The following is a 10,813-nucleotide window of genomic DNA, read 5'->3' as shown; positions in this document are numbered from 1 at the left end:
CAGCGGGCGGCAGGGAGGACTGCTTGCCATGTGGGACCCTCCCCCGGTGGCCGGGGAGCAGCCGGGGATCGAACCGGCGCCCCAGAGGTCGCGGGCAGCTTCGCAACCCAGCGCTCAACCGCTGCGCCACCGGGGAGGCCCTTCTTCATTCTTTTAGATTGACAAAAGGAGAAAACAAAATATAAAGTTTAATAATAATTTGTATACTTGGGAGTTGATACCGAAATTGTAGGTTTGCAGGTCTAGTCTCCCAGCCAGTCCCAGCCACTAGACCACCACGGGTTGGTGTCTCACAAAGCCACAGCAAGAACTTCACAGACGCTCAGGCAAGCAAGCAAGAAGAGGCAGGTTTTTTTTTTTTTTTTTTTTTTTAGAGGCATGTTTTTATTTATTTTTATTTGTTTGTTTTTTGTTTATACATGCACTGGGTACAGTCAGAAGCGCGGGAGGGTGAGAGAATTCACCAGAGCCAGAGCGGGGAGCAGAGCAGGCAGAAGGACCGAAGTACACTGCTGAGGGGAGCAGCGGGCGGCAGGAGAGGTCTGCGCGCCATGCGGGACCCTCCTCTGGTGGCCGGAGAGCAGCCGGGGATCGAACCGTCACCGCAGAGGCCGCAGGCAGCTTCGCAACCCAGCGCTCAACCGCTGCGCCACCGGGGAGGCCCGAGGCAGGTTTATTTAGAGAAAGAAAAAGTTTGTTTTTTTTTTTTATTTTTATTTCTTTTATTTTTTCTCCTAAGATTTATTTATTTATGCATACAAGAGCTGGGGTACAGGCCAGAGATGCGGGGGTGAGAGTGTTGTAGAACAACCCCGATACAAAAAGGGGTGCCTGACTGTGGGTCCTCACCCGCGCGCTTAAAAGGACTTATCAATGCTCTACTGCAGGCACACGCAAAGGTTAATAAAAGGTTAATACAAGGAAAGGGGAAATGAGGAAATGTACAGCTCAGGGAGAAAAGTGGGAGACAAAGTTTTAAATGAGTCCTACCCGATCCGCCAATCGGGAATCCCAAATGGCACTCTGAGAGCTGGCCGCCAGCCAGGAGCAGTGAAGCCAGGAGGCGAGCAATAGCGAGCCAGCCCAAGGCCCACATGTTTGGTTTTTATATCCAACCTGGCTGCCCAACTCCACCCTCAGGTCCCAGCCACCTTCCCTTTGGTGGTGATGGGATTTGTCTTTCCCAATGTCTTGATGGCTTTAGTCTGGAGTGGGGGTGGGGTCCACAAAGCCTGTATGGGATTATCTCAGGACATCCTTTCCCCCTAACAAGAGGACCCACGGGAGACAGAGTGGGGAACAGAGCAGGCCGATTGACCGAAGTACACTGCTGAGGGGAGGAGCAGGCGAGTCAGGAGAGGTGTGCTGCACCATGTGGGTTGCTCCCTGGCTGGTCTGGGATTGAACTCCTGCTGCAGAGGCTGCGGATTGCTTCATAGTGCAGTGCTTAATCCCTTCAGCCACCAGGGAGGCCCAGAGAAAGAAAAGGTTTATTGAGGAGAAAAGGAACAGAAATAAAGTGGAACTCCCAGGCCATGGAACCAGGCCAGGGAGGGGCAAGGAAGCCAAAGTGGAGTCCAGTCTCAGGGAATATATACCTTCTTTCCTTAATTATTCTAAAGCTTCACCAGTCTCTTCGTGATTGGTTAGTTCTCAGTGGTCTCACTCACTGCCTAAATGTCTCTGTGCCGGGAACTAAGTCTCTGTGTACCAACCCTTATCTTTCTTCGTTGCCCTCTATTTGGAATGTCCTCTTGACCCTAAGGTCATAAAATAAGTCCCTAATGTCATTAAGTCCTGGGGTGTTTGATTTGTTGTCCTTATCTTTGGAGCCTTCCTTTTTTTTTTTTTTTTTTTTTTTTAAAGATTTATTTATTTATTATTTATACAGATTGATTGATTGATTGATTGATTAATTGATACAAGCACTGGGTACAGTCAGAAGCGCGGGAGGGTGAGAGAGAATTCACCAGAGCCAGAGCGGGGAGCAGAGCAGGCAGAAGGACTGAAGTACACTGCTGAGGGGAGCAGCGGGCGGCAGGAGACTTCTGCGCGCCATGTGGGACCCTCCTCCGGTGTCCGGGGAGCAGCCGGGGATCGAACTGGCGCTGCAGAGGCTGCAGGAAGCTTCGCAACCCAACGCTCAACCGCTGCGCCACCGGGGAGGCCCTGGAGCCTTCCTTAACTCTCCTGAAGTCCTTGCACTGTCCTTAAGGCTGCCTAATTCTTCGTAACTTGCCCTAGGATTCAGAGTGACTCAGTGAAACTGAGTAACTAGGGAAATGACTGGTCACTTCCTTAAATAACTTCTACTAAAAAGAAAGGATGGGGGTGGGGGAACCGGGATCAGTTAAAGATTACCTTTCCAGAGCCTCCCTGGTAGTGCAGGGGTTAAAGTTTCAGCGCTATCTAGCTAGCTGCAGCCTCTGCAGCATAAGTTCCATCCTTGGCCAGGGAGCTGCCCACATGGCCCAGCAGACCTCTCCTGACTCGCCTGCTGCTCCCCTCAGCAGTGTACTTCAATGGATCTGCCTGTTCTGCTCCCCACACTGTCTCTGGTGAATCCTCTCACTCCCTTCCCTTGTACCTCTTAGAATCCAAACAGGAAAGATTAATAAAAATGTAACATTTCTTTGTAACCCAAAGTCAAACACAAATGACAAATGCATAAATAAATAAATCTTTAAAAAGTATGGTAATACCCTGAACTGGAGTGTGTAAGAAAGCATTTGCATAAACGATTGATAGAAATAAGATTAATGCACATGCAATTGTTGGGGGGAAAGGATGCCCTGAAGGAACTCCACAAACACAGGTTTTATGGACTCCACCCCCCAAGACCAAAGAGATCCAAGACACCAAGAACCACAAATCCCACAATGTCATTATCACGGAAGGGAGGACTGCTGGGACCTGAGGGTTTAGCAGCCAAGCTTGGTATATAACCAGACCTGCGGGCCTTAGGGGTCTCTTGGCTTTTCCCTAGTTTTTAGCATGCTATTGGGGTTCCAGCTCAGAGCATCTGGTAGGACTCATTCACCAATTTTTTTCTCCCTTTATTTCTCCATGAGTTATTCATTTCTTCATTTCTCCTTCTTTTGTAAACAAACCCTTTATTAACCTTTTTGTGTGTGCCTGCAGTTGAGTCTTATTATAAGTCCCTTTTAAGCATGCTGGTGAGGACCCAGTCAGGCAGCCCATTTCATATCGGGGTTGCCCTGTAGCATTTTGGGAAGAAATTTAGACACACGAGTAAAATAAATATGTCCAAAGATAGTCCTTGCAGCATAGCTTGGAATAATGAAAAACTAGACATGATCTTGAGACAGGGCAAGCTAGGGTTATTAGGCAGTTTTAGGGACAGTGCAGGAGGGGACCTCTGAAGAATTTAGGGAGGCTTCAGAGATAAGGACAACCAAAGAAATATAACCAATTCCATTAGGAAAAACAAACATGCCAGGACCAAGGACAACATTGTTAATGCTGGTCCTGGTTTCCTTCAGGTGTTAAAGGGAGGCGGAGATTGGAGAAATGGAGAGTGGTTTAATTTATGGTCACATTAGAAGGGCAACTGTTTAACTTCAATGCAGGGATGCCCATCCAGAAGACTGGGCCATAAATTTAAAGATGCAACAAATGGAAAAAGAAAAAGCTGTTAGATAAGAAATGTAAAGATCCCCACTCAGTAGCAAATTAAGTGAGACAACCGAGAACTAACCAATCACAGAGAGACTGGTAAAGCTTTAGAATAATGAGGGAAAAAAGGTATATATTCCCTGAAACACAATTCCACTTTGGCTTCCTTGCCCCTCCCAGGCCTGGTTCCCTGGCCTGGGAGTCCCACTTTATTTCTGCTCTTTTCCTCCTCAATAAACTTTTTCTTTCTATAAACGAACCTGCCTCTTCTCGCTTGCTTGCCTGAGCTTCTGCGAAGTTCCTGCTGCGGCTTCGTGAGACACCAACCCTTGGGGGTCTAGTGGCTGGGGCTCAGCGCTGCCCCTGCAGCCTGAGATCCGTTCCTGGCTGGGAGACTAGACCTGACAATTCCGGTATCAATCTGAATGTTGGTCAGTAGGAGACTGATAAAATAAGTTATGGTATGGGTGGTAGGTAGAATAATGACATTCCACTCCCCCCCCAAAGAAATGTCTTTGTCCTAGTCCCTGCAACCTGAGTGTCATCTCACATAGCAAAAGGAGATTTGAATGTATGATTAAATTAAGACTCTCTTAATTAGATTATCCATGTGGGCCAATGCAATTGATGGAGGTTAAGAGTAGAAAACATGCGGGCCTCCCCGTGCCGCAAGGGGTTAAGCACAGCACTATGAAACTATCCGCAGCCTCTGCAGCATAAGTTCGATCCCTGGCCAGCCAGGAGCTACCCACATGGTGCAGCAGACCTCCTGACTTGCCTGCTGCTCCCCTCAGCAGTGTATTTCAGTATGTCTGCCTGTTCTGTTCCCCACTCTGTCTCTGGTGAATCCTCTCATTCTCTCGTCCCCCCCACCTCTGGCCTGTACCCCAGTTCTTGTTTGCATAAATAAATAAATCTTTAAAAAAAAAAAGTAGAAAACGTGCCTCCCCGGTGGCGCAGCGGTTGAGCGCTGGGTTGCGAAGCTGCCCACAGCCTCTGCAGCGCCATTTCAATCCCCGGCCACCTGGCGAGGGTCCCACATGGCGCGCAGACCTCTCCTGCTGCCCGCTGCTCCCCTCAGTGTTGTACTTCATCAGTCTGCCAGCTCTGCTCTCCCCTCTGGCCCTGGTGAATTCTTTCACCCTCCCACGCTTCTGACTGTATCTAGTGCTTGTATAAATAAATAAATCTTAAAAAAAAAAAAAAAAGTAGAAAACGTGGCAGGAGGCACCACAAGACCAGAAACCTGGGTCACTGAAGGCCAAAAGCTGCAGGTGGGTTTAGAATTGATTAACAGTCCTTAAGCCAGCTATAGAAATGAAAAAATCCTTAGGCACCAACTTCTATAGCAAGCATCAGAGGGCTATAGAAAGTATCCTGAGGCATAGACCAGAAGTGGGGATATGGAGATTGAGAGTCATTCTAGAGAATAACTGGTACTTACAAATCAACCTACTCACACCCTAGAAGTAATTAGGTTAACAAAGTTGATGACTCCATGAAGTAATGAACCCCTCCCAAAGAGAAGGCTATATGAGCGCAATTTCTCTATTTGGCAGCAGGCAGCAGCCCTCCTATCCACCCATGCCTGTACTGTGCTTGTCTTCTCTGACCTGCCTTTGCAAAACAGCAGCAGCAGCTCCTCCCAAGGCTGCCCCCCTGTGACCATGCAGGCCTCTCTTAGCAAACTTGTTCCTTTCAGGGGCATCTCATTCTGGCTACTTATGTCTATGCAAGTGTCCTTTATTCTTCTCCCCCTTTTTATGATAAATCTGCCCTTTTGGATATAACTAATGCTTCTGTCTCTTGGAGAAAATCACCTGGGAAATTTACTGCATGCTTCTGAAAGGGAGCTCTGGTGAAACTTTTTTTTAAAGCTTTATTTATTTATTTATTTATTTATGCATATAAGAGCAGGGGTGCAGGCCAGAGGCCCTGTGGGTGAGAGGATTCACCAGAAACAGGGTGGGGAGCATACCAGGCAGGCTGACTGAAATACACTGCTGAGGGGAGCAGCTGGTGAAACAGGAGAGGTCTGATGCGCTATGTGGGTCAGCTCTCTGGCCTCAGATAGCTTCATAGTGCTGCGATTTAACCCCTTGCGTCACCGGGGAAGCCCCTCTGGTGAAACTTCCCAGAGTTAATCGGAGAAAATCAGAGACAAGAAAGCAATTCTAACACCTGAGACAGAAACTGAAGTGAGGGCCTCCCCTTGTGGCGCAGTGGTTGAGCGCTGGGCTGCAAAGCTGCCCGCAGCCTTCGCAGTGGCGGTTCAATCCCCGGCCACCGGCGAGGGTCCCACATGGCGCGACAGACCTCTTCTGCCCTATCCACTGCTCCCCTCAGCAGTGTATTTCGTCAGTCTGCCTGTTCTGTCCCCCACTCTGGCTCTGGTGAACTCTCTCACCCTCCTGTGCTACTGACTGTACCCAGTGCTTGTATAAATAAACAAATAAATAAATAAATAAGTCTTTAAAAAAAAAAAAAAAGAAACTGACATGATTTGGACCACTAGTCAGGAAGTTTGGGCATCCTTTAGAAGCTAGGAAAGGTAATATATAGATTCTCCCCTCTGGCTCTCAGAAGGGATGCAGTCCTGCCAACCCTTTTCAGACTTGGCTCCAGGTGAATAATAGACAACAAGCTTAATATATAATTAATAATAAAATTGTGTTGTTTTGGGCCTCCCTGGTGGCCTAGGGGATAAGTCTCAGTGCTATCACCTCTACAGCCTGAGTTTGATTCCCAGGGAGCTTACCCAAATAAGTTGCAACAGACCTCTCCTGTCTCACCGGCTGCTCACCTAAGCAGTGTATCTCAGTAAATCTGCCTGTTCTGTTTGCCACTCTGTCTCTGGTGACTCCTCTCACCCCCTGCACCTCTGACCTTCATCCAACTTCTCCTATACAAAGACAAAATAAAACATTTTTTAAATGTTTGTTTTAGGGCCTCCCTGGTGGTACAAGGGGTTATGTCTCAGCACTTGAAGCTATCAGCAAACACTGCAGCATGAGTTCGATCCCTGGCCAGGGAACTAACTCACATGGCATAGCAGATCTCTCCTGTTTTGTCCACTGCTCCCCTCAGCAATGCATTTCAGTCAAAGTGTCTGTTCCACTCCCCACTCTGTGTCCGGTGAATTCTCTCACCCACCTCCACCCCGCACCTCTGGACTACACCCCAGCTCTTGTATGCATAAATAAAATAAATTTTTTAAAAATTGTGTTGTTTTAAACCATTCAATTTGTGATATTTTGTTAAATCAGCAATAGTAAATGTAGGAGTAGTTTAGTTAGGTTAAAAACTAAACCCCCACTCCTGACCCAGTAGACAGATTTGGAAGGCTGGAATAGATAGGGAATGGATATGACTGCCTTGCAGACAAGGCCATAAAACTGACCACCATGACCAGAAAAAACAGCCCAGCTCCAGGAATGCAGCAAAAGCCAGAACATGTTTCCGTGTCAAAGGCCAGTGCCTGAGAACAGATATCCCAGTGGGTAACTGGTGCAAACTGGTACCCCAAGTTAGAAAGCCCTTGAAAATGGGGCCTCCCCTGGTGGCACAGCGGTTGAGCGCTGGGCTGCGAAGCTGTCGGCAGCCTCTGCAGCGCCGGTTCGATCCCTGGTCGCCGGTGAGGGTCCCACATGGCTCGACAGACCTCTCCTGCTGTGCCCGCTGCTCCCCTCAGCAGTGTATTTCATCATCTGCCTGTCCTGCTTCCCACTCTGGCTCTGGTGAATTCTCTCACCCTCCCGTGCATCTGACTGTGCCCAGTGCTTGTATAAGTAAATAAATAAAATCTTTAAAAAAAAAAAAGCCCTTGAAAATAGAGTATAAAAGAGCCTCAAATCCTCCTTAGTGTGCACTGCTTGTCCTTAGTGTGCACTCCTTAGTGTGCACTGCTTGTCCTTAGTGTGCACTCCTTAGTGTCCACTGCTTCTCTTAGCAATGTCTTTTTTTTTTTTAAAAGATTCATTTATTTATTTATACAAGCACTGGGTACAGTCAGAAGCGCAGGAGGGCAAGAGAGAATTCACCAGAGCCAGAGCGGGGAACAGAGCAGGCAGAAGGACTGAAGTACACTGCTGAGGGGAGCAGTGGGCGCGACAGAGAGGTCTGTGTGCCATGTGGGACCCTCCAGTGGCCGGGGATAGAACCAGCGCTGCAGAGGCTAAGGACAGCTTCACAGCGCGGTGCTCAACCACCTGTGCCACCAGGGGAGGCCCAGCAGTGTCTTTTTTTTTTTTTAAAAGATTTATTTTTATTTATTTATACAAGCCCTGGGTACAGTCAGAAGCGCGGGAGGGTGAGAGAATTCACCAGAGCCAGAGCGGGGAGCAGAGCAGGCAGAAGGACCGAAGTACACTGCTGAGGGGAGCAGCGGGCGGCAGGAGAGGTCTGCGCGCCATGTGGGACCCTCTTCCGGTGGCCGGGGAGCAGCCGGGGATCGAGCCAGCGCTGCAGAGGCCGCGGGCAGCTTCGCAAGCCAGCGCTGCAGAGGCCGCGGGCAGCTTCGCAACCCAGCGCTCAACTGCTGCGCCACCGGGGAGGCCCCCAGCAGTGTCTTTTAATAAATCCATCTCCACTCTAGTAAATTCTTACATGCCCCATGCCTCTGGCCTCACCCCATCTTCTCCCCATAGCAGGAAACAAATGCACATAGGTAACAGAAGACTACGCAACTATTAAAGAGAATGAAGTAGAATACTTGTGAAACAATCTAAATGAACAAAATTGTGAGGCAATAGGATGTGTTGCCACCCAGTCCTGTTAGAACACGTGGACTAAATCATGGACTGGAGGCCTCTGTCCAAACAATTTCACTGTGAAGTACCATGCTACACAAAAAGCATTAGTTCCTGACTTATGATTTTCTCACAATTTTCATGGAGAAAAAAGGCCTAGATGTGAATGCACATTTGGAGTGTAACCATCTATACATGCTGAGGCATAGCCCAACCCAGAACAGTAATGACTGCTCTCCACCCCACCTCATGAACCTTCCCTTTAGGTCCTCCCTGGTGGCCTGCAAGTTAAGTCTCAGCACTATCACCCCTAATGGCCTGGGAGGGATGATCCTGGCCAGGGAGCTAATCCACATATGGTTCAGTAGACCTCTCCTGTCTCACCCACTGCTCCCCTCAGCAGTGTATTTCAGTAGGTCAGCCTGTTCTGCTCCCCACTCTGTCATTGGTGAATACACTCACCCCCTACAACTCTGGCCTGCACCCCAGCTCCTGTATGCATAAAGAAACCTTTTAAAAGAAAAATAAATCTGCTAATGGGGGTGAAGACAGGAGTGGATTAGAAATAGATTTATCATATGATGCAGCAGTCTCTCCCCTACGTGTTTAGCCAAATAATTCAAAACAATAATTTGGCAGATGTATGCATTCCTATGTTCATGACAGCACTATCCACACTAGCAAGCTATGGAAATAACCTAAGTTCCCAATGACAGATGAGTAGATAAAGAAGATGTGGCATATATACACAATGGAATACTACTCAGCTATAAAAAAAAAAAAAGGTGAAATCTTTTGTGGATTCCCCAGCCTCCCTTGTTCAGGATGTTGTCTTGTGCCCAAAGTTCCTGCTGGTCAAGCTAATATGTATAGTCAGGCAGGGGGCCTCTTGCCAGGACAAATGTCATAGTATGAGGAACAAACTGAAAAAAACAGTATCTGCCTAAAACAGCAGGCCGACATTATGGCCAGATTAGCATAACCAGCTAGACCACACCAGCTAGACCACACTGACAAAAAGTTAGGTGTAAACAGGAACTAGAGATAAAATGGTTTGATCAGCAGCAACAATGGAGCCCCCCAGGTAACAGCCCCTATTCACTCCCCCTACCTTGTGCCAGACAGTTATGCATCCCCAATACACATTCCCACCAGCACCGTCCTCCATTTACTTGCCCACCTTCCCTGAATCTGATTTCCAATAAATGTGAGACCTCCCTGGGAATAGGCCTGCATCTCCAGAGGCGCAAGTCCCTCTAGGTCTTGCTCTGTCTCCACTTAGAGTTGAGTTGTCTTCCCTCCATCCTGCACCACTCCACTCCCAATGCTGCTGCCCTGTGAGGTGACAATCTTTTCATTTTTAGTAAATTTTATTTACATACATACATTTAAAAAAAAGATTTATTTATTTGTGCACACAAGAACTGGAAGGTAGGCTGGGGGTGGTGGTGTGGGGAGGGCTGAGAGTATTCACCAGAGGCAGAGTGGGGCGCAAAACAGGTGGGATCTACTGAAATACACTGCTGAAGGTAGCAGTGAGCCAGACACGAGAGGTCTGCTGTGCCATGTGGGTTAGCTCCTTGGCAGGGGGGAAAGAACTTGTGCTGCAGTGGCTGCACTTAGCTTCAGAGTTCTGAGACTTAACCCCCTGCGCACCAGGGAGGCCCTAATTCAACACTCTTAAGCCTCTTCCCCCCCCTCCTTATGTATGTATTAACAAGGTGTTAATGGCATCGCCATCACAGGCTTGTCGAGACAAATAATATAAAACTTAAACTACAATGCCTGACACACAATAAACGCTCAAGGAGATGTTATTTTTTTTTTGTTTTTAATAGTAACATATAATTTACATCTAGTTATTTCTAGGTGCTAAACTCTAAGTGCTGCCAAATAAGTTTAAGTGATTTGTCCAAAGTAGGTCAGCAAGGGCACTGGTGGAAAAGGAAACCAAACACCGTGCTCCTAAGCATCTGTACGGTCTCTTATTTCCAGTATTCTCTAATTGTCTTCTTAAATCTCCTGTGTCTTCCCAGAGACTTAAAAGCACGGAGTCCAACTCCTCAGACTGCTCCTGGACGTCCAGAAGTTGCCTTTGCCGGCCTTTCTAGCACTATTTCTTGGCCAGGCTCTTTCACTATGAACATCTGCTTTTTTTTTTCAGGTGCTCAGCCTCGGAGACTTGACCCTTTCGCTCCCTCCACCTCTTCCGCGCCCACTGACCCTTAGAAAACCTCTCTCCATACCCACTGACTGCCAACACCCTGTGGGGTTCCGCGCCCCTGCGGTCCCGCAGCACTTTGTATTCCTCGCATCGCCGCGCTAAAACAAACACCGCGTTGTTGTACTCTGTCACCAAGTTGTGCACTATAAGGCAGAGACTGCGGCTTTTCTGACTTAGTATAGAGGAGGCAAATATCAAACAATTG

The sequence above is a fragment of the Talpa occidentalis genome, unplaced genomic scaffold (genome assembly GCF_014898055.3).
Source record: "Talpa occidentalis isolate TD23 unplaced genomic scaffold, MPIMG_talOcc4v2.1 talOcc4.7, whole genome shotgun sequence".
NCBI lineage: Eukaryota > Metazoa > Chordata > Mammalia > Eulipotyphla > Talpidae > Talpa > Talpa occidentalis.
The sequence above is the reverse complement of the archived record's forward strand: the minus strand, read 5'-3'. Positions refer to the sequence as shown.